Raw genomic sequence first — 25,991 nt, forward strand, 5'->3', positions numbered from 1 at the left:
TGGAGTGCTATTGGATACAATCACAAATCACAGTTGGCGCGTGTCCAGGGCACTGTGACCAGTGAGAGCTACGTGAATGATATCCTGCCACCTGTAGCCATACGCATTCTTCACAACACCCCAGACACCACTTTTTCAGCAAAACAATACATGACCACACGTTGCTGCACGGAAACGATCCTTCTTGGTGACGCAGGATAGCCTTCTGCCCTGGTCTACCAGATCAGCAGAATGGTCGCGAATCGAGACTGTGTGGGATATGGTGAAACGACAGCTGCAGCACTGTGACCCAATGCCTGGCACCACAAATGAACTCTGGAACCTGGTGAAGGAAGTTTGGATGTCTATCCCACAGGACGCCACTCGCCCTTACACGCGACGATGCCATCACTCGTGGAACAAGGTAACAGAGCACATAGCGCACCCTGTGCCTATTAGCTAACACAACACATCCTGAACCGAGGTGACTCAAAAGTTAACCATTTCTGCAGAACATGCTAATGAACATCCTGTCTCTAGTCGTTCAGTGTGTTCTGTTTTTCTGAATATGGCAGTACATCTACCTGAGACCTGAATAGCTCTTTAGTCCTCCTCGAAGACGCTGACTGCTTCAGCTGTCACAACTGCGGCAGAGCACTTCTCTGCTCGGACCCTCATATACATTCGAGCGAGGGCACTGCTGTATTGAGACAGAGCGCGTGTCTTCCTTAGTATCACCCATTCGTCGTTGCGCATTGCATAGAGACTTCTCCAGTGTTCCCGATGCACGTTACTGACTGTGGTGTACCACCGCGATTTTTCGACGTACCCCAGCAGAACTGCAAGCCAGTTTCGAATAATGTCGTTAATATATTCACTGCGGCCTCCACCGTGTCGTGTCATGCGTTAATGCTCGAATTGGATAATTGTAGAATTAGTTACCTACGAAGAAATTATTACTCTAACGAGATGCAAATATTGATATTTTAAGCATTTGAGTTTTATGTCTGAAACATAATCCAACGTTTTTGTTAGCACAACCACAGAAAAATTTATTTAATCTATCAAGGTGTAATTGTCCCCAGGTCTGGAACCACTGAACTAGGTAAAGACTGGACTGATACCGACGTCTCGCCTCGGGTACACGATGTGCAAACATTTAAAAAACGTTCTAACACCTGATCGTAGGTTTGCTTACCATAGACGCAGACAGACGAGGTAACAGATTTCGTACTGGAGGGAGTGGTGGAGTCAGGATGTGCATCATAAACCACATAACACTACGGACCCCGTAATAGAAACGGGAAATGCCAATGGAATAAGAATGATGCGTTCATGAGTGGCGGGTAACAAACGCGGAACATTAATTTTATGCTAGTTATAACATCTTCAGTCGGTTATTTCCTTCGATATATATTTTTCACTAAATTGGTCTTCGTAAGGATACACATCATTATTATAATATTTTTGTTATTTTATAACGAAATACAAGATCCAGCAAGTTAACGGTAAGTACGATATTTAGCCTTCCTCTCAACAAGGACATCTCTTTTTTTACAATTTTCTTTTTAAGAATTACTAAGATGTAACTGGAATATTACACTTATATTGAAAAACCACTTAAATTGTTTTGAATGATATTGTAGGAAAATACGTGGTGAGTCACTAACTATTGCCACCAAAAATAACTCCAGAAGTATGACAGGAGCTGAAATGTTTGTGGAACGAAAGTTAAATGGGATGCTGTAGGTTGGTACTTATTTTCTGATAGCGGCTATCGAGACGAATCCAATGATGTGTAACAGTAAGGTCTTTGAAGGTCAACGAAGGTCAGAAAGGTGGCATGAATGTCCATTTACAGAAGGTGCTCGAAGTGATGACCATTGGTATCAATGCAGTGCTGCAATCTTCTTATCATGGATTGAGTGCTATTCCTTACCACATCGACACTTACCGAAGCACATGCTCTGACAATTCTCTCTCGCATATCTTCAAGTGTAGTCTGAACGCCTTTATAAACAAAGTCTTTAACGAATCCCCGCAAGAAAAAATCCAGAGGTGTGAAGTCTGGCGAACGACAGAAAATAACGCTATCAGATGCGGGCAGCGTGACACCTCCAGAAAGATAGTTCACTGCCCCCTCTGAACGCAGACTTTACCAGCCGTCAATACTGGTCGGCTCCGGTTCTGTTGCGGACTTCGAAATTATCAGTACTGAGTAATAGGAAAACGATACATATCCCGCGCTATGCGAGTGTTATTAGTGTGTAAAAGTAACTGTATGTGGGAGACACAGGATGCACATTAAGCCACTTCACAAGGAGAAGTTACGTCTCTCGTCTTTTCCAAACAAATAAAATGTTCTGTTAACCTGCAACTGTTATATACAAATCATATCGGATTCCTGCTACCGGCCATAGCAACTTCTCTTCTTCGTTGTTTGTGTCGATGTTACCTCCCATAATAGCCGACACGTCACTGAGCAATCCGAAGAAACCACCGTTTTGCTGGCGAGCGTATTTTCGTAAGATACAACAGTTTTAACAGTAACTCACACGTGGGATGGTAATAACCTAGAACGACTGCTACTAGTCTCCGATCTGTCATGCAGGAGGACACAGATTTTGATATGTGAAATGCGTCTGTCGATTGCTGGAGTGGTACGTTTCATATTTAATACGGTTTAACTGAATTAATCTCAGGATGAGTAACATTCTCGCCGATTACTAAATATTTAATGCTCATTATTGATAACTAAATGTTGCCTGTATTCTGGTTGGAGGCCGCATGTTACATATCTCTGCCGGTGCACGTTTTTAGCGGTATCATGATGAGCCGAGAAGACATCAGAAGCCTAGGGCAGCGACTTGGGCCTTTTGTGGGGCTGCCAGGGAAGTGCCGTCTGGCTGTTTACAGAGAAAGTGCGACCGGTCACCGAAAGCTGCCATTCATCACACATTGTCGAGCTTACTGCCTGGCTGTCGGCGCCTGCACGTCTCTCCGCTAGCTGTGCCTTCTACAGTACGGGAGTCAGACTTTAATGAACCTTGACGAGAACCAAGCCCTGTGCTGAATATTTCCATCTAGTATGCCAGGTCATTGTGCAGATCTCGGTTCTAAAGAATGGATTTTTCTCTGACTGACCGTTTCCAAGCAGGCAGCAGAGTGGGAGCTAGGTCGTAGATACCGATACCTGTTGTCTCATTCGTGGGAACGGACGCATTGGCGTTTCTCTTTCTAAGGGTTGTTGCTAGGTACCCCTTATTTTCGAACCACATTTTATTTCCTTTATTTTCAAGATTTACATTGTATGTCGAGTCTGGCAGATATAAGTGAGCTGAAGGAGTACTGCAGAACGCGTTAGCTGTACGTAAGACCTCAGTTACGCTAGCTCAAGTATCTACTGGACCATCTAGAGCTGCCAGTAGACTCCGGGATGAGGCGCAGTGGCTAGCTATGAGAAAAGAAACACGTCAGTGAACGGTACGTAAGGAAACCACAGATATTCTGGTGCGAAGCAAGTGATTTTGTTCAAAATGTATTTACTAATAAAAACAACTTTTTCCACTAAAGGGATTGAGAGAAGGCTGTCAGTTATATATTACTACCGGTCATGAGCACTTTCTTTCACCATTATTACTACGCAAGAAATGAGTCGTTTCAGTAGACATAGGATTAATGTTTAATCTAACGTATGCAAGCAGCTACGATGTTTCACGATTGTAAGTACGAAGTCTGGACTGCGTGCCATACTCGAAAGTTACCGATAAGATGCCTTCCAAGCTAGTTCTACCTCAGATCATATTCCCGAAATGAGGTACTTTTTGAGTTAATGCTTTTGAGTTCACTTCATTACATCAATTTACGATGTTATCCAAATGAAACGCGTCGTAATGACGTCCATTCATTGATTTAAAGCTTTATAGTTACCCGCATGGTCAGTTACAACTTACAGGTGTAGAACTGCACTTTCCAAGGAATGAGATGGCACTGCTACTGCTTCTGCGAGACCACGAGCACTTCGCGACAAAACAGGTAGGAGGAAATCCTGTAGGACGACTCCGTCAGATAAGGACGGATTGTCTTAATCTCCGCAGAGCTTGAATGGAAAAGCAGACCAGTCATAATGTTCGCCTCAGATACTACCTTATTCGGGCTAGCTAGATAGACTGAGACGCTTCAGGAGCTTTAATAAAGTGGTGGATCTTGCATGGTGTGCTGACAACTTGGCACTGTTCTACGTAGGGTGATCAGTCTCGTGACCAGAAATCTGTGACAAGAGGCTTCATGGGGTAATCTTAATGAAGTAACATGAAATAAAATGAACGTATGGCATTGTTGGCCGGGAGGCCCCATGGGGGCAAGTTCGGCCGCCGTATTGCAAGTCCTTTTTAGTTGACGCCACTTCGGCGATCTTGCGAGTCAATGATGATTAAATGATGAGGAAGAACACACAACACCCAGTCATCACGTCACAGAGCAAAATCCCTGACCCAGTCGGGAATCGAACCCGGGACCCCGTGTGCGGGGAGCGAGAACGCTACCGCAAGACCACGAGCTGCGGACTAATGAAATGACAGAGAAAGGGAGACAGGTTGCCAAATACAAGAATTTCAGGTGCAGGAGGGCAGTGTATTGGCTGTAGTACTTAAGAATGGCAGATTTGCAATAAGCGATTTCGAAATGGTATACGTAGGAAGACAGCCGATTGGCTGATGTAAAACTTTTCGCAGTTGGGGAGATAGTTTGTTAAGAATAATATCCCTAGCCAACACTCATGAGAGCTTTTCGATTGGCGCAGGAGAATTATACGAACTTTTCAGGGAGCAAAGAGAAGGGAGTTTGGGGGTTTGTTTAGGACACATTGAAGTTTAAGACACCTTGACGTCTTTAGCAACAGCCATGTCACTCACCAAAGACTGCGAAGTGTTTGTGGAATCCGAGGTAAAAGCTTTGTCACTAGAATGTCACCTGCAGGGTATAGCGGAAAGGAACCGACAACCGAGGTTCTTATACAAAGTAAGAGGGCGAAATTTGCTCGGATGTTTCCAGGAACTTGGTGCCATATTTCATTATGATCCTGGTGATAAACATGGAACATTATAGATGATTCCAATGATGTGAAATTCTCCATTCGTTCTCGCGCAGGAATTTGAATTATGTACAACAACTAGCAGATTTGTTATTCTGGATGTTCATTGTTATTTCTACACATCATATGGACGTTATTCTGTATTGTTCTTCAGCGAATGTACAGTTAAATATCATTAATAAACGACGCATTAACAAAGCTGACAATAAACATTGCCCCTGCCTGCCGAACATTCTTTCGTAGATTCCTAGAAAAGGTCACAAAAAGCAGACAAATATTTTGCTGTGTGGAGTAAATTGCAATAGCGCGATGGCCGGCTCTGGGCAGGGGGAACGCAAAAGAGACATTGCGTCCATGCGTCGCACAATGGTTTTCAATCACGTTCTCATTAGCACAAAATCAGGCGGGGACGGACACAGCGTGGGAGCAGACAGAATGCAGCGCGCGTATGTATGTGTGTGCGCGCGTGACGGAGCTGAGTGCCGGCAGGCGGCGCTCTGCGGGCAGCCTATGTGGAGCGGCGGGCAGGGGCTGATGACGGCGGCAGACACCGGCGACGTGACGTCACGAGCGCGTCAGCTGTGTAAATATTAAACTATTGACACGCCCCCGCATCGCGCCGGCAGTGGCGCGCGTTCCCACCGTTTGCATTGAGCCGACCCACCGCTTACTGGCATACTGGCGCACAGGGCTTCTGCCCCTGCGCTTGCAGTGGTAGCAAGTTGCTCTGCAACGAAAATACAGGGACTTAAAGAAAGTATTTATCAGTGGCCGTGATACGGACTCTAACAAGAAAAAGTATCCAATAAACATTGGCTCTAAAATGCATCCCTAAGAGCTGTTGTGTTGGCACATACACGAAGGTGACGAAGGTCGTGGAAAACCTCCTATTATCTTGTAGAACCTTCATCCAGGGCAGCAACTCAACGTGGCACTGACTCAGTAAGTAGCTGGAAGTTCCCTGCTGAACTATTGGGCCATATTGCCTCTATATTTATCCATAATTGCGAAATTGTCCAGAATGTTCTTCAAACCAATTGTAACCAATTGTAGCCCGGTGAAATGGCGCATTTTCATCCATGAAATTCCATCATTGTGTCGGAACATGAAGTCCATGAATGGCTGAGAATGGTCCCCAATGGCTGAGAATGGTCCCCAAGAACTCGAACATAACCATTTCCATCCAGTGGTCTATTCATTTGGATCGAGGACAAAGTCTATTACAAGCAAACACAGCCCACACCATTACAGAGCCACCAGCAACTTGTACAGTACCTTGTTGACACCTAGTGCCCATGGCTTCGTGGGGTCTACGCCACACTCGAAGCCTACCATCAGCCCTTACCAGCTGTAAACGGGACTCAACTGATCAGGCCGTGCCAGCCGGGATGGCCGCGCGGTTCTAGGCCCCACAGTCTGGAACCGCGCGACTTCTATGGTCGCAGGTTCGAATCCTGCCTCGGGCATGGATGTGTGTGATGTCCTTAGGTTAGTTAGGTTTAAGTAGTTCTAAGTTCTAGGGGACTGATGACCTCAGAAGTTAAGTCCCATAGTGCTCAGAGCCATTTGAACCATTTTTTTGATCAGGCCGTGGTTTTCCAGCCGTCTTGGGTGCAAACTATATGATTACGAGTTCAGGAGAGGCGCTACAGGCGATGTCGTGCTGTTAGCGAAGACACTCGCGTCGATCGTCTTCCGCCACAGCCCATTAACGCAAAATTTCGCCGCACTGTCCTAACGGATACGTTTGTAGTATGCCCCACATTGATTTCTGTGGCTATTTCACCCAATTGTAGAGGACAAGGGGTTATTTTTAGGAAATATGCTGAAAACTTGTGATTTAGTGTGTTTCAGTGCACAATGCACCAGCCTCATGGCAGACGGCGAATGAAGGCTGGCCGGTGCGTTATGCAGGTGACACAGTTCTGGAACGAGCGTCGGTATGTGTATACGTGAGCGCAGCCGTCAACAGCGAGAACGCAGCATTAGCAGAATTACGCAGGCGCAGGCCGCGTGTGGCGCGGTTGCGTTAGCCAACTCATCAGGAACATTCTAATAAACACAACGCCACACACCCGGCGGATTCAGCAGCGGTCTGTACTATTTAAGGGCATCAGAGGTGGGCGTTGGCATCGACCGATTGGGCGTTCGATCGCTGTTACGTCGTCGTCATCAGTGACGCTGTCCCCGAGGACCGGCCAGTGGAGGGCGTTTCCCACTGCTGTACCAGCAACTCCCAGCGTTGTCACGAGCCGCAGCGTCTCCAGGAGGCGAGATAGGCCGGGCCTCGTGCTGCTAACCTCCCACCGCCTGTGCAGCCACTGACCAAGCATGGCGTCACGTTCCCCGGACTGTGCGCATCAGCACGTCTGCACCACGACATGAGCGGTCGGGCTGAGCTACCGGAAAATGTATTGGAAGAACCAACAATAAAGAGGAAGACTGCTAAAAACAGCCACGTCCTTTTACCCAGCCACGCCCTACAACCCCGACCACGTCACCTGCTTTGGTCATCCTATTACACCGTGTTGCTTGTCTGTTAGCACTGGAAGCTCTACACAAACACCGCTGCTCTCGGTCCCAAGTGAATGCCATCCGCCAATGCCTTGTCCATGCTGGAGAGGCTATGCTTCTTGACACTGTGGATTTCAGAATACTGTATTCTATATTCCCTGACGATCTCCAAAACGGAATGTCTTATACGTCCAGCTCTAACTACCATTTGCGTTCAAGGTCTGATAAATCCCGTAATGTGGCCATAATCACGTCGGAAACCTTTCACATGGAAATGGAAATGTCGTGTGGGTGGTGCCTCCTATTGGGTAGACCGTTCGCCTGGTACAAGTCTTTTGAGTTGACGCCACTTCGGCGACTTTCGTGTCGATGGGGATGAGTTGTTGATGATGAAGACAATACAACACCCAGTCCCTGAGCGGAGAAAATCTCCGACCCAACCGGGAATCGAACCCAGACCCCTTGGCATGACAGGCCGTCTTACTGAGCACTCAGCTTTCACATGAATGACATGGCAACTCCGGCAGTACACTGGCCTTCTATACCTCGTGTACGCGATACTACCGCCATCTGTATATGTGCATATCACTATCCCACTACTTTTGTCACCTTAGTGTAAGTCCTGGCGTTTACTCTAACGGCTATGTTTCCACAAAATTAAACAGGAAATGAACAACAAATTAATAATGTTTTCTCCATTTTTGCCTTAAAACTTCTTCCCAACGTTAAAAGACGCGTTCAATGCCTCTGCGGTAGAAATCCTCTAGTTTCCACTAGAAGAAATCATCGAGCCAAGATCTCAATTCCACGTCCTTGAGTAAAATGCAACGCACTGCATTCGAGAGGGATCGGAGAATATGAATGTCAGTCGGGAGAATATCGACGATGCGGCAGCCCGTCTCAGTGAAACATTTTAATGGTTTCGTTGCTGATTGAGGGCGTTGTCGTATAGCAGAACAATACCATGTCGCCGATCAGGTCATTTTTGATGGATATCGTCGTCGAATCGCTGCATTTCTTGGACATTTTCGCATTCACAGTTTGGTTCCGATGAATCTTTCGAGGTGTATTACACATATCTTTGGGATCAAAATGAGCAGTCAGAGGCGTCGCTCCTCCGCTATACACTTCACGAATCTCTCGAGTGGTTTCTGTGACTTTGGCATCCCAGTAAAACGCAAGAATCAGAAGCCCTCTAAAATGCTCGTTTTTGTTGACTTGACACACTATTTTTATTGACCTGAAAATAACAGTACGTAGATCACAAAAAAATAAAAGAACCCTAAACACACTCTTTTTAAGAGCACATAATTCTCTATCGAATAACATAAAATGCATTACCAACATATTTTGTTTTTCATGTAAAATTTTCACTTAACAAGAATCTCGAGGTCTTACGTGGCAGTCCAATATAATTACTTGTTTATATTCGCTAATGTGAAACAGTTCTCTTCTACTACCAGATCTTTGTTATCACGAATGTTCGACAGCACGGGTAAGCACCACGTCGATCACAATGCAATGGAACATCGCGAGTGCTTGGTTTGGAGGTCGCGTGAGCACTGAGTGCAAGCGAGAAATTGTTCAATAAAAATGACAATTACTTTTCGTAGCGTTGAAAATGCATGTTTGTTTTCTCTGATAACAAACGCGTAGAGCCGGAACCTGCCTCTGCCTTGTACCTCTAAATCTGCGTTGATTATATCTAATAACGTTTCTTGAATTAGTATAACTTGTCGTACCTGCGCACCACTTCTTGCTACATAATTTCATTTATCTTTGTACATTATTTATACGGTATTTGTCGGGAGAAGTCTGTGATTTCATGCCGTATCGGTGGTCTACCGACTACTACAATGTAACTACGTGAAACGTACATGGGCGGATCTCTGTAAATAGATTGCTGTGATGTGAGCACTGAGCGTGCCTACATGTTGACACATGTTGGGAGAAGCTCGTCACAATTAGCCACGACGAAATGAATCTCAAGCTTCGGTCATCAGGAAGATTTTAGAACAAAAAATTTCGTATGTAATCTTGTATCAAGAAAACAATACGCAGTGCAACTACTATACGAGCAATGAGTACTATATGAAAAACACGTAAAATTTATCATTTTCATTCCGACTGGGAACCAGAAGGAAGTGGCACTGCATGTTGAGCTGTTGTTGCATCTGTGAAAAACAAAAGTCGAGAGATGTTTCACAACTGTGCACCCTAGTGTGAATGAAAAGTTTCCTTTATAATGTGAACTGACAAAAGAAAAGAAAAGACTTATAAGTCTGTCAATTCTTCCGCAAAATCTGTCCACATGATCAGTAAACAAAAGAGTCGCTGCGACTCTTTCTTCTTCTCTTGTTTCGAATGTATTGGTGAAAAAGTAGAAGCCTTAAGAAGCTAGTGAATTCGTAGAAGAAGCATTTCAAGACACTGCTGATGAGTTGCTTTAGAATATCAAAAACGAGAATGAAATAGTAGTTACCGTCCAATCCTTCCATCTTTTTTCGAGAACAGTCACGAGAAGAGTAGGAACAATGCCTAATGTTGTTTCCCAATTGAAAACAAATTTTAATGAGTGTAGTGGAGAATTGGTTTCTCAAGATGGGACAGGATAAGATTACGATTGTGGAAGGGGCCGTAATCAGTCACTCTCTGTTGCACAACAAATACGTAAACTTTATTTAAAGAAATTAAAATTTTAAAACAATCTCTTTAAAAAACACAATTGACTGTAGGACGGCTGAAGGCCTACTTATAGAAAAAAACTTCCACAATTTTAGGGCCGAAGGCCACCAACAATAACCTCAAACAACCAACGGCTGAATGTCTGAATTAGAAGCCAGAAGGACAATTCCAAATAGCACATATTAAGAGAAATACTTCGTTTTAGAACGAACTGTAACACGGCTGAAGATCTTATTACAAAAGAAGTGAAATCATTACTCTGCGGAAGGCCACGAACATTCTGAAATAACAAACGACTGAAGGCCTGAATTAGAAGTCAGGAAAACAATTGCAAAGATCACACGTCTCAACAAATACCTTTCTCTTAAAACACGTTTGCTCTAAGAAAAACTTATTGTAACACGGCTGAAGGCGTTATTATGAAAGAAGTAAAAATTATTGCTCGGCTGAAGGCCACACACAACTTCAAGTAACAAACGGCTGAAGGCCTGAATTAGAAGTCAGAAGAACAATTCCAAATAGCACACATTTCAACAAATAATTTGTTTTTGAAACAAGTTTGCTTCAAAAAAACTTATTGTAACACGGCTGAAGGCCATATCACAAAAGAAGTGAAATTATAAATATCCTTAAAACAAACATCACAATCTAAGGGATCAGGACAAGCTGTTCCCAGAAAGTGTTCGTAGGGTCGGCCTGGGAAGGTAACTCAAACATAAGGTAAGGTGAGACAGGCAGCCAAGAGTTGTATTCACGTAACAGAATGGCATCTCAAAATAGAGGCAGCTTCAGCGCTTACAGACCGACTAACCAATCCGCCTAACGTCCTATCGCCGGTACAACGATGGAATATTTTTTGGCAAGGGCGAAGGGACAGACAACACTACGTCCGCAGAAAGCACTCAAGGAAACCATTAGAACCAAGGTAGCTCTCGCAAAAATATGCACAGTACAATACAAGAGGCTGTCGAACTACTCGCCGTGTCGGACAGCATCAGCACGACAAGGAGAGGTACACTGCCGGAAATGTACGCTAACCTCCAGAGCAGGTAACTGGGGCGTTAGCGGCCACAAGGCAGAAAATACAGCTGGTTACACTTCACTAATAAGAAGAATACTAAATTCAATGATGAATAACAAACAGAGAAAGATGGCAGCAATATTTCACCGCCTCGAAACAATTCACTCGTTGCCGCCAGGCTCTGCGGCCCAGGGAGGAACAGCCCGCCGACCAAAGGCGAGATCTGAGAATAGTCGAAGTTGCTTTAGCAGTTCACTCAACTTAAAAGTCCAGGATTCGGTGTGCAACGAAGTCGTCGCTCTCACAGCTACCCCTCCCACATCCAGCAGTGGCAGCACGCCGCCAGCGGGCCCGGCTTGCCGTCTTGTTGGACGGACCTGCTCGCTACTGCGCCCCAACCAAACTGATGTCCGTTCGCAACCCCTCACCAAATCCTCTACGCAGGCAGCATTAAAATAACTGCTCGCTCAAAACCACAAGATACATTCGGATCCGGGAAAACAGTACCACCAACAACTCACAATACTAAAACCAGTCACTGTGAAACAACACGGACGAATTATAAGTCGGCACAAACACAGAGAAGCCAGAAGGTGTCGGAAGACCAAATGTACGTCGTCCGCTGCCACGACCGACCGAACGATCAACCAACGGTCATCCCCACTCAAGTCAGGCACGGGAAAGATCCCAGTATCAATCGTGGACTGACAACTTATTGCCATGGGGTCACTTCGACGGGCGGACACACACACACACACACCAGTGAGAGTCGCACTACTCAAATACCACGGTCCATTCTACTAAAACTCGCTGAATCCGGTCCTTGACGTGGTCGTGCACTCTGGCGACCATGCCCTTGCGTCGGACAGTGCATGTGTGTCGCCAGTGGTCGGGTGAGTACTCGGTGTCCGGACCTCACTGCTGCTCCGTCCCAACTCAACTCGCTCGACACACGATAACCCGGAAATGCTAGAGACCGCTCCAAAGATGGTACCACAGTACGCGCTATCGATAAGCGCTGCTTCTGCCACTCTCGGACAGACGTGGCAAGCAAACGTAGTGGCGCCAGTGAACACACTAAGAAAACTAGACGCCACTATCGCTATTACAAGATGCCAAGCTATGAACGGCATTAACGCGAGCCGCACACTGCTCTGTAGTTATTTTTTTAATTCAGTTAGTTGAGTCAAATGGTGCAACTGGCACTGCTCTGTTTCTAGTTTTTGTAAGGATGATTTTTAATAACTTTACTGTCAAAGAATAACTTTTGAAAGTGATTTCTTTGAGGGGTTATGCAGCAGGAGAAGATATCCTGAGAAAATACGTATCTACAAGCTTGTAAGCAATGCCACGCATGGAGCTCCGGCCCTAAAAAGTCCTATTAATGCCGAAGAGATGAAAGTTTCCACCATTCTTAATTTATCGCTGTATTTTACGTCACTAGTCCCTGTGTGGAAAATTTTTAAATTTTTGTGAAATTATGAAAATTATTGTCAACACTGCCAACAAATTTAGGTCTCACTTCCTTCAGAGAAGAATTTTCAAGGTTTTGCAGAGGAACTAGAAGTGCAATTTGGAGATTTACTTTTACATACTGAAGAGCATTGTCTAAATAAGGAAAAAGTACTACAACGTTTCCACAATATTTTGCCAGCTGTCGAACTGCTTTTCTTTCTTTGCTCCTTTTCTTTTTTTTTTTTAATTTCAAGAACTAGAAGGGAATAGTCCGTTAGCTTATATTGAACATCCTCTCTGGATTACAAATTGTGCTTTCTTAATTAATTTAACAGAAAACTTAAAGGTCCTAATTTGCAGTTTCCAGATAATTACAAAGATATTGCTGATATGATATCCGAAGTAAATAATTTTAATGAACGATTGTGTTTGCGGGAGCGCTGCCTTAAAAGAGGTGAGTTAAGACACTTACCAACTCTGAAGAAGTAAATAGAAGAAAGTAAGATATCTCATGATAGCGAAGATGGTGAATCCCATGCAACAGTGATCTCCAATTTGAGTATGATTCCAACGACCGGTTTCCAGATTTCAGAAAGGTTTTGATGAAAATTTAGTCTGTATTTTTTCCTTGAACTATCCTTGAACTAATGAATGTATCTTCTTAAAATGAAAATGTTTTTGAACATAGATAGGACAGCTATACTTAAAGTGATTTGTGCATTAAAAGTGTTACAGAATCTAAACACTGCTCCTCAGCTGAATTACCCTACATTAGTTAAGTTCCATTTAGGATAAAGGCTTTGTTTACGTCTACTTAGTTTTTTAATAATTATTTTCAAATAAGAATTTAATTAAAAATAAGCACAGAACAAGAGTGAATGATAAAAACTTGGACTCCTGATTCAACTAAGTGAAATAGCTTATATTTCAGAAATGAAGAACACTGTTAACAGAACACCTACTCAAGTTTCACATTAAATGTAAGATAAAGTGTTATGATTATCATAATATATTTTTAGGCGATTATGAAATAAAATTCTCATTTTTTTGAAGAAATAGTGAATATGTAAAATCTTTTTGTTACATAATTGGATTATCGTATCCAAAAACTGAAATTTTTGAAGTTTTAAAAGAAATAGATTACTTTGTTACTCTGGTATGGAACACTACAATCTTCAAGACTGCATAAGTCTGATCTAAAGAATGCACTAAACAAATTACTAATCAAATGAGACGACATTATTCTGTTATTGTGAAACAGCAAACCTTCTAACGTAATCTAATCACTGTTACGTACGAATTTCACTTGTGACCCTCGCTAAATGAGGTGCTCACTGTGGTGTCCATTCGTAGCAAGGCACGCGTTTGGTCGACGTCTTAGCGAATCACACACACTCTGAAAAACTTCAGGGTGGCCGAGAATGCCCTGGAAGGCATTAATGAGACGTTTCTGTAGTGTTTTCACATCATTAATGCATGCATCAAAGATTTCAAGTGTCCCCACAACCAAAAATCCAGTCCATTAAGACCGAGGGACTGAGCTGGTCAATATGTTGGATATTCCCGACCAATACGTTGTTCATCATACACTTGCGGAAAAATATGCAAACATCATCAAGATCAAGATCATTTTATAGGATGATGTTCGATCAGCCACTGGTGCATTCACATTGCACTGATCTTGAGGTGGGTGTGTACTACACGGACGTCCAGGATCTGGTTTACTGCTGTGGCAATGTTCCAGAGGTCACTGTTTAAGGCAGGGACACACCATTGATACATTGTACGTAACATCTGCAGTAATGTTCATCCAGCTTCTAGCAGGCCCATAATGCGACCCCGTTCAAACAGGAGTACATACACATGGGCGGGGTATGGTTACACCATGGAATGAGTGTTGCAAAGCTCAGCACAGTTACTGCCTGCAAAGTCAAAATAGACGGTGAACAACACTCCCCTTTCGTTGGCATGTACTAGAGAAAATGTATACGGTGAAGATACGCTAGTCCATCACATCTCACTTTTGTGGATCTGAAATCCGTTGACCTACTTCTTTGAGATGTAGTCCCATTTGCTGCTACGGAAGCGCGTAAAGAGTGTGCAACGATTTAAAAAGGGATGCCATCTGACTATCCAGTTACCTTGCAGTGTCGTCAAATACACTGCACCTTACTCTTCATTCGTCACATATTAATATTCCACTCTGCAGCTTTGGGGAGATTATATAGACGTCACAATAATGGACTTGAAAGATGCAAATACAAACACTAAGGCTGACTGTAATTAACGAGACCCGTTTACAATCTGTTAATCACTGCGGCCAATGGTCCTGCTCTTAATACAAGAAACTCAACAGTTACGAGGGTCGTTCAGTAGGTAAATGGTTCAAAAGGATCTGAGCACTATGGGACTCAACATCTGAGGGCATCAGCCCCTACACTTAGAACTACTTAAACCTAACTAACCTAAGGACATCACACACATCCATGCCCGAGAAGGGATTCGAACCTGCTACCGACCAGTAGCGCGGTTCTGGACTGAAGGCCTAGAACCGCTAGGCCACAACGGCCGGCCAATAGTTGATTCCCCACATTTTTTATGCAAAAAAGGCCTTAATATACATAAACGAACGTCCTTGTTGGTGATTCACGTTTCATGTTTGTTCTGTGCGCCGGTGAAGTTACGAACCGTCCTGGCAGATGGCAGAGACGTAGTACAGCGTTAAAATGGCGTCTACATATACTCACGTTACAAGCAGCGTGCTGTTACTGAATTCTTGTGTGCAGAAAAGCAAACCGTGGTCAACATCCATAAACGTTTGTGTGCAGTGATAGAATTACAGTTGGGCGAGGGTAAAGAAAGTTGCAGCCTCAGGAAATGCAGGAACAGATCTCCATGATCAGCCACGTACTGGACGTCCTGTCACAGCCACTGCTCCAGACGAGCTGAATCGTGCGGAAGTCATTATTTGTGCCGACTGGCGCATCACAAATCGACAATTGGCTCTACAGTTGTCGGTCAGCATTGGAAGTGCGTCTGCAATGATCACAACTCGGAGGTGCTCGTGGTGGGTTCCACTAAAACTCACAGCGGAAAATTAGATTCAAAGAAAGGCCATTTTATCTGAATTGTTGGAGCGTTTCGTGACCGACGGAGAGGCCTTTCTGTCACACACTTTGAAGATGACGAGAGTGTCAGTCATGCAGTGAAAACATGGCTACGCGTACGGGACTAGAGCTTTTATCAGCAGGGAATATATGCTCTTCCACGTTGGCGTACGGCCATAGAACGCGATGGAGACTACGCAGAAAAATAGGACATGGACAAGACATGTTGATGTGTATAGTCAGCAAATTATGACTCTTAACAATAAATATATTCTGCGAAAAAAATATGGAGCATTACTCATTGAACGACCCTCCGTGTTTAGTGAGCATTAGGTACAACCGGACATGTCATCTCCCGATGCCCTCACATTCGTGACTACCTTACCAAATTCTGACCTTCAAGCTCGACACAAGGTAAGGATTACTGTCTTGTCTTTATGCCAGTCAGCGCCCCAAAATTTTGTTTAAGTATATTTATTGCCCACTAGCTCAGCCAGGGGTGTTCTCTTACATGTCTGATGACAGGTCATGTTACCCAGGTACCACACTGGAAGTGCCATGTCGTCCGACGCCATCTTCCCTCTCTCTCTCTCTCTTATACTAGGTTGGAACTGTACTGTACAAAATTACGAGATAGTAAGTACTGTACACTTTATTTGATTGAAATCCTGCAGGCGCACTAACAGGCCTCTTTAGCGCTAACTGCTTGGCGATGACTATGGCGAATGAATCACTAACAGTACAACACCTCAGTACGTACACATTACACCTTGATGCCTCTGCATACAAACCTTGAGTGTGTTGCATAATTTTTCCGGCAGCGTATGTGTGTGTGAGGAGTTCTCGGATATCTCGGAGAAACATGTGCGTGCTCCATCATACATGAATACACCTACAGCCGTTGTTGGAAAGCTAAACTTGTAGCAGGACGTGAAAGTCTTTTGACAGGAGCTGCAATAAGTCAACGTCTTTGATAAGATGTGCGGTCTTGTTATTCTGCCGCCATTAGTTCCTGTACACACATTATTTGAAAATCGTTTCTATTGCCTTGCTTCTACAATTCCGTGAGAATCTGCATCAGCCTAGTCACAGTGTTTATGAAAGTATTGATAATCTCACCCCACATGAAACCAGCCTCGTCTGTGAACAGTATGTTTGTTGTGAAAAGATCTTCACCACATTGTTGCAACAGCCATTGGCACAAATGCATTCTGGCAGTCTGATCTTGTGACTGAAAGATTTGGACATGCTGTACATGACATAGACATAGTAGATGCACATGCAGGGTAGCCCAGATATACGCTGAAGTTATACGTATGCAATTTCCGGGATCTTCTTGCAGTCGCTGCATTATGTGCTCCCCCACAACAGTGGTACCATTGGTGCGAAGTCTGCCACCATCCGCCGATGTTGGAGCTACGAATTCAGAGTTTGCTGGTCGCTGGAGAGGATGGCTGAATATTTATGCAGGTGGACACGGGTTTGGCGATTGATTCCTGACAGTAAAAGAAGATCGTTTCTGTCATCTCCCGTGACATCAAAAGACAACATTAGAAGTAACGTATGTGCTGTAGTTATACAGAATAATGAATATTGGTTTACAGTAACAAGATTAACATATGTTAATTTATTTTAGTTACTTATTTCATTTAAACTGATCTGATTAGGTCCTACAGGCTCTCTCTTACATTAAAGGTTTTTACATCATAACTTCCTAAGCTATAACTATTTTAACGTGACATATAGTATTAAAATGAGCTGAGTGGCTGGAATGGCAATGTGAGTAAACAATAATGACTATGAACTCATAAAGTAAGTACTGCCATTACTTGTACTACAGCCAATAAAAGTGATAATAGCAGTAATAAAAGTAACAATAATAATAACAATAATAATAATAATAATAATGACAATAATACTAATGGTAGTGTCAGATATAAAAATAAATCATAGATGTTTTCTAACGTAGCAAGTTCTGGGGAAAGTAAATTCAAAGAGTCAGTACCGGCCAAGAATACTGGGAAATGGGAAAGATCTGGTCGGAAGGAAGGATCTAAAAGGGTAACGAGTGCGTGCAGGGACAATGGTAATCCTTATTATTGTTTTAGTAGATACTTCACTAGTGGTCTTCTGAGGCCGGAGATGTTTTCCAGTTCTGTAACATAATGTTGGAGGTTACCACAGAATGTGGTTCGTGATATTGAGAAGGACTTCGAGAAAGTGGCCGAACGATGAAGTGGGACAAAAGGGATTTTGCTCCGATTGGATTGGGTGTTTCTGCCACGTTGTTCAGACAAAAGCGTTAAGGTCAAGAAGAGATATGAGGGAAAGTGTTCGTTGATAAGACAGTGCAGAAGACAGAATGTATCAAAATCTCTGCACTTATGTGCACGCAGCCAGGATAGCTGTGCATATGATCTTTTGGAAATTAGGAAATTTGTGGTACGTTGTATGGGACCAAACTGCTGAGGTGATCGGACCCTAGGCTTACATACTACTTACCCTAACTGAAACAAACTTACGCTAAGGACAAAACTCACACACACACACACACACACACACACACACACACACACACACACACACACACACACACACCCAAGCCCGAGGGAGGACTCGAACCTCCGACGGGGGGAGCCGCGCGAACCGTGGCAAGGCGCCTCAGAGCGCGCGGTTATGATCGTTTATTGCGTGCTGTATCCACAGATAATAACAAAGGGATGTGTCCTCAACTTGTACTACATTCTGCAGGTCATTAGTAACAGTAAGCAGTTTGCAGTAGAAGAGAGGTGTTTCTCTGTAGACAAGATGAACAAGCGCTCGTAACTCTTTTCGTATGCATTTTAGGGCCCATGTTTAGTGGATGTTCTTGTCAAAATGTGGAATACGTTTTCTTTTTACGCCCTGTATAGAGGTTCATAAACGTCACCCATCACAAGAAAAATAATTGATTACTTCTTTTTCTTGCAAATTACATTGATCATTTGGGCGGTTGTGCAGATGACACTCAGGGAATACGGATAGTAGTCAACTAGAGTTAGAAATACAGAATTATTTTTTGTTTGTTCCCAGCTACATGTCAGCTGTTCTGACACACGTTGAAATCATTTTGCCAGAGACCCGTACTACGGCGCTAGTAAAGCCAAAACTAAACGCTACAGTTCATCTCCAGTTTACCAATGGGCCACCCCATTTTGATTTAGCTTCTCTACCGGCGTGCTACAGTAATGCGGAGCGGGGATTTCATTGTGTAATATGACAGCTGACAAAACACACCTCTAAGCAACTAAACAAATTAATTACGAAATTTTATTTTTGCTGAGGTCATTGTTGAATCTTCATGATTATCTCTCATGTGTAAAGCTGTGAAATATGTCTAGTGAATAAATTATCAAATTAAAAAGTACATGCCTAATTCTTAAGTAAAAACAACAAGCAGTCTACATCTGCATCTACATTTACATACAAACTCCGCAAGCCACCGTACGGTGGCAAATAGAGTGCGGGAAAAGCGACTATCTATATTCCTCCCTATAACCCCTGATTTCTCGAATACTATCTTCGAGGTCCTTAAGCGCAATGTAATTTGGCGTCCGTTGAATAGTTTGGTAGTGAGCTTCTCTAAATCTTCTCAATAGTGTTTCTCGAAAAGAATGTCGCCTTTCCTCCAGGGATTTCCATCTGAGTTCCCAGAGCTCCTCCCGAACGCTTACGTGTTTCTCAACCCCACCGGTATCACATCTAGCTTCCCACCTCTCAATTGCTTCGATATCTTCCTTTAATCCGATCTGGTAAGGATAACAAACTTTCGAGCAGTACTCAGTCAATAAAAACGGAATGCATACATGATCTCTTTGTTGTCTGTCTGTCTGTCTGTCGATACCCTTTTCCTCAGGAAGGGGTACATGAATAAAGTTGAAGCATACATCAAGGTCTAAGGTCCCTTGGCGGTGTAAAATGTTTAAGCTTCTCAGTACAGTCAAATGATCCGACCATTTATGTTCCACACTTTGATGCTCGGAAAGTAAATCATCGGAACCTGTGGAGTACTGCTCATGTACCAAGAATCATAAAATTTAACTAGAATGAATGTTTCACAGTACAAGTTAGTCCTAAAGCAAAAACCCCGAAACTTATGAATTTGTAATGTACAAAGTGGTAGCCAGTCAAAGAATATTTAGAGAATTAGTTTAAAAAAATTGTTTCAAACGCCCCAGTCAAGTCTTTACAAGCTTCCTCCCCGAGTAACTTCGGCTGTGCCTACGTGACACAGGTTGCCTGCCTTCCAGAACCGAGGCAGTTCTGTCCAGTTAAAGCTGCTAACAATAGATCCCTTCAGCCCTCTGCAGAAGTTTGCTAGTAAATTCATGCAATCGGATTTAGCTAATAGCGTGTCTGGGAGGCAGGTCACGTGTGTGGGTGGAATCGGGATGGTTCTGCAGGGCAGAACACAGTTGCTTCTCTCCCTTTTGACGAAGGCCTAGAGTAGAACAGACGTCTCTTTTGGGAGGCAGACCCTCTCTTTGCTCTCCATGAGCGGCCACCCCTCCCGTTGTCACTTTTACTTTTTTTGACCTCCTAGACTGGCGTATACCTAATAACTTCCTGCCATAGGTTCTTCTCGGGCATGCCGTACACTGAACTAGATTCTCTTTATTTTACCTGATTTCCTGTTCTATCATTTAACGTCAACCTTCGACGCCCACTTTATAACGCCTGAGGGCTCGTCCGCGTGTACGTTTGCATTTGTCTGTGGGATGCAACAACCTCACACCTGCACTGCTATTGTATCACATAAAAGTATTCTCTTTTTTTTGTCATTTGTTGTCCGTAAGCCTGTCTGTGCATCTGTTAAGAACCGTTTTTCTCAGGAGCTGGTACAGGTATCAAAATTAAATTTAATGTCAAATGACGAGGTACACGGTCCCTTGGCAGTGTAAAATACTTAAGTTTCTAAGTGAATGTAGTCAAAACATACGCCACTATATGTCACATACTTTGACACTCGCAAATTCCCTTCTCAAGCCTTATATATCTACAACCTGTTTACATAATTCTGTTTAACGGAACTCTCAGAGCACAGGTGCGTGCTTCTCGTAGTTGTTCGGCTTCTTAATTTACTTAATTTATTTTAAATTCATTGTTATCTGATGCAGTACATGCGATGTTGCCTGTCTTTCACTGTGGCGAAAGTTTATTGCGGTGGTGGTGGTGTCTCACAGCAGATAATGATGTAAGATTCCACTATAATTGGACGTAACAGAGATCTAAAACGACGTAAAGCATTTTTTTAATAATTGCGTGTTACTTGCATCGGAAACCTTGTGCCATTTTAAGGCTCTATTGACAACTTTAGATAGTGATGGCGATTTACAAAGACGAAACATTGTTAAGAAATCCACCTGTTTTGGAAGTTAAAACGTGAAAAAAATTTTGCAACAAAATTCTTCAATAGAATACACAAGTGACAAATGTCATGGGATAGTGACGCACATACAGATGGCGATAGTATGGCGCACACAAGGTATAAAAGTACAGTCCGTTGGCCCGGCTGTCATTTGTACTCGGATGATTCATGTGAAAGTATTTCCAACTTAATGATTACCACACAACTGGAATGAAACAGACTTTGAACGCGAAATGGTAGTTGGAGCTAGATGTATGGGACATTCCATTTATGTATTAGTTAGTGATTTCAATAGTCCGAGATCCACAGTGTCAAAAGCGTGTCGAGAATATAATATTTCGGGCATTGCCACTCACCAGGACAACGGAGTGGCCATCGGCCAATCACTTAATGACCGGAAGTAGCGGCGTTTCCGTAGAGTTGTCAGTACTAGGAGACAAAAAACACTGTGTGAAATAACTGCAGAAATCAATGTGAGACGTACGACGAACGTATCCGTTAGCTCACTGCGGTGAAATAAGGCGTTAATTGGCTATGGCAGCAGACGACCGACGTTAGAGCCTTTTGTTAACAGCACGGCATCGCTTGCAGCGCTGCCCCTGGGCTCGTGACCATATCACGACGAATATGAAACTGTGGCGTGGTCAGATGAGTCCATATTTCAGTTGATAAGGGATGGTTGTAGGGATCGAGTGTGGTGCAGACCCCACGTAGCCATGGACCCATGTTGTTAACCAGATAATGTACAAGCTGTTCGTGGCTGCATGATGGTGTGGACTGTGTTCACATGCGATGGAGTGGGTGCTCTGGCCCAAATGAACCAATCATTGAGTGGAAATGTTTATGTCCGCCTACACTTCACAAAGAAGGGTGGTATCTTTATGGATGACATGTGCCATGTCATCCGGCCACAATTGTTGCTGTCACGCTTTCCTATGAATCAGCTGCACAACGATTGGAATTCACGATATCCAGTGTTATGGCGCTATGCGATAAGTTCGTTGATTTGAAAAAGGCGTATGGGGTCTGAAGATGACAAAATGAATTGCCGAAACTGGCTGCTTTCAGAATAAAATGAAATATATTAAAGTGTATGGCTGTTGGTAAAGTTTATTGAATTCAAAAGTGCGTACCAGGTGATGTCACCTGGCCATAATGGACCAACAGAGATTAAATATACCATACCAAGTGTTGGGACAAGCTTGTGAATTCATCAGCAACAAAATTAAATTAACGGCAACAACAACTGCCGTTGACTTTATATGGAGATGTGTATCCGAGGGTGTCACTCCTGGGTTTGCACAAGTTAAGATAAAAAACGTGTCTGGGTCAGCTGTACCATTAAGACGAAGAGTGAAGAATTATGAATGAAACTAGAAATGAGAAAGTTGTACTCTAAATAATACGACCTCAGTAAAAGTCTGTACTTGAATCACCTAAGACTCAGCGAACTGTTAAGTTATTATGAATTAGACAATTCGTTGCTGTATGTTAAGTGGGTAGTAGAAAACAAAAGAGAAAATATTGTTGACAATCAGAATAAGAAAATTTGTATTCTAAAACGACGCCAGAAATTACGTGGTTAATTTTAGTAGTCACAGATTTTTCGATAGAGCAGTTAATTGGACTGACATTATCTTCAATAAGGGAGAACTTGAGCTGTTACGGAAAGGCGATAAGTGTGCAGTAAACAGATCAATACATAGTGAGGACATAAAGTCATTGATTGTAGAGATTAAAATAACTTTAAACTACTGTAAGGTCAGCACACCATATCAGGTTTTCTTGGGTAATAATGTCGCTTAAGCTATATCTTCGCTTCATAGTAGAAACAAAAATTGTAAAAGGAAGAAAAGTAAAAATGTAAATGGCGAATTACTTGTATGCAGAATCGTCGAGAAACTCAAAACCCATGAGGCAGCTGTCATTAAGGCAGGTAAAATTTTTGTAAATTTGTGATATGATGTTAAGGTGACCAAACTGCTGACGTCATCGGTCCCTAAGCTTACACACTACTTAATCTAAAACTAACGTACGCTGAGGACAACACACGCAGCCATGCCCGAGGGAGGACTCGAACCTCCGACTGGGGGAGCCGTGTGGACCGTGACAAGGCGCCGTAGACCGCTTTTCTTTTGTCGTTGTTGATCGTTGTGTTTGGTCCTTGCGGACGTCACATGACATCCTTTCATGTTCGTTTGTTGATCGTTCCACTCAGTTTTTTAGTACAGAAGCCAACCAGCACTCTGACCGAACACGCTGAGCTACCGTGCCGGCAAACCGCTCGGCTGCCCCGCGCAGCCGGCAGGTAAAGGGAATACCCTTCTTGTGTCATACGTAAGTGAATATGTTAATATGGTAAAGGAATTCCTTGATAAAAATGGAATTTCCAAAGTTAATCACGATCCCACTAAATATTTTGCTAAAGAGATCAACCGCCTTCTAAAGAACATCTCCGTTTTATTTGATGACAGAGTTTCTAAGACTTTGCTGCATGCAAACTTACCGTTGTGCTGTTGATACATACGAAAACGTGACAGCAACTAAGCCATCCTACAATCCATGAACGTGATCAAAGATAGTCCCATCCAGTCAAAATATAAAAGAAGAAAGTCAACGGTAAGGATCAATACATCATAATATCGTAGACGTGTAGAATAAACAAACTCAACTTGAGACAGACTGTGGGAAGAACTAACACGCGCAGGTGCTATCCATACCATCTACTTTCTAGACACCAGACATCAATTCACAACAGCTTGTGAAATTTTCTAAAAAGGACTTAGTCTTTAATTCAGTTTGCTCATTTAAAAGATTTCTATGTCCTTTCTCCGGATGAACATAGATTTCCATTTCTACAAGAACATCCACAGTCCCACCTTTACCGGTTATGTGTAATATCTCTAGATCGTTATTAATACCCACTATCTCACGTTTTGTCGTTCGCAGGTGTTCCTTAAAAGTAGAATGCTTGATGGTAATGAGAGCTGTATGCTCTCGAAATCTTTTTTTAAGTGTTCTACCGGGTTTCCCAATATACATTACATCTCTGTCACTGCATTTAATTATGTGTATCCCAGGCCTCAAAAAAGGATTGTGTCTCTCGATGGAATGAGTAAGTGCTTTGGCTGATGAATTTTTACAAGTAAAACCAACTTCATTGTTGATTTTACGGCATGTTTGTCCTACTCTATAAGAAATAGGACCAAAAACTCCATGCTTGAGTGCATTTTTTTACTGGTTTCAACCCGGGTGAGGTAATTTCATGCAGCAAATTAGAGTTCTTTCTGACAGTTTTAATATGATGTAAGTCAATAATCTCAGGTTGGTAAAGATTGTTTACCGTGCAAGGTGTCAGGCAAATCCAACACCTTCCATGAAAACCCTGACATGATAAGCAAATCCAGCAGTATGTCACACAGCTCCAAATAAATCGTGACATTAAATTAACCAAAGTAATACGAGTAACTAGTGAGCAAATGGAATACCACAGACTAACACAAGAATGCCTAAATGCAAGTCATACCTTCCCACCGTGAGACAGACGCAGCTCCGAGGGGAGAAACGAGAACAGAAGAGCAGAACGGTGTTATGCTAAAAGACCCTACGATAAGGGACGGACACCCACGTCACCAACCAACCGCCAGAACCACCCCCAGCCCATGTTAAAAGATAGAGCCCTCCAGAAGAACAGTATAGACTTACGATAAACTTAAAGGGCCACACCAGCTGCAAGTTTTAGCATGAGACTTTTTCGCGTCTCTGTTACGTTGCAAACGTTAAAAACATTGCCCCACCACGAAAAGTATAACGTTTCTCATTGGATAGACAGAATTTTTGTAGGCGGAGCTTAAGGTTAACATTGAGACCCTGATTGGTCAGACGAAAACACAGCCAGATAGGTTTTTTTAAACCAACTTCGATAAAGTGTAGTAAGGATAAGTTAGGAGAGAGTTCTTTCCGAGACGGCGAGCTCTATGGAGCTGCGCCACCCGCCGCCCCCTGACACTGCGTAACCAACGACAAGGTAATGAACGCACGCGATGCCGCATAACAGTGCATAAGGCTTCACTCAGAACTGCAGAAGTCTCATCTGTTACACCCCCTTCTTGCGTAATACTAGTGTCGATCGTCAATTGAAGCTCATGGTGTTCACATTTGCCACTTGAAGTAAAAATCTGAAACGCAATCATTTTTCTGTTATATAGCTATTGAGAAGCCACATCAGCCACTGTAATTTACGACAAGTTAGATAAGTAATTGAGGGTCACTGTAGACCATTTTGATAGTTTTCTCTTTTGTGAAACTTAATTTAGATTTTAGATGTGATATGGCATAGGTCATCCTTCGATCCATTATAGAACTTGGAAACCCATTCAGGGAATATTCGTTCACATTTTTGTTGAATGCAGTTGGTTTTTATCATCCTGTATTAAAATATTTCCTTTTACCAATAGTGCAATTTATAAACAATGTTTTGTGAGTAGAATAAAATTTCCAATGGTAGACTTAACTGCTTTCTCGACATTATTTTACCAGCTAACTAAAACTAAGAAAGCCTTGAACCCCTTCCACTAAATTTAGTTAGTATTAAGATTCTTTTACAGAGAGTGCTGGTGAGCTGACGCTGAAATCATTAAGTATTTGATTATATCATCGCTAGTCTCACTGAACTCTTCTGAACTCTACATATCATGTGTGGTCTGGCGTCTCCTTACCAGCAACAGGTCC

The sequence above is a fragment of the Schistocerca americana genome, chromosome 2 (genome assembly GCF_021461395.2).
Source record: "Schistocerca americana isolate TAMUIC-IGC-003095 chromosome 2, iqSchAmer2.1, whole genome shotgun sequence".
NCBI classification, from domain to species: domain Eukaryota; kingdom Metazoa; phylum Arthropoda; class Insecta; order Orthoptera; family Acrididae; genus Schistocerca; species Schistocerca americana.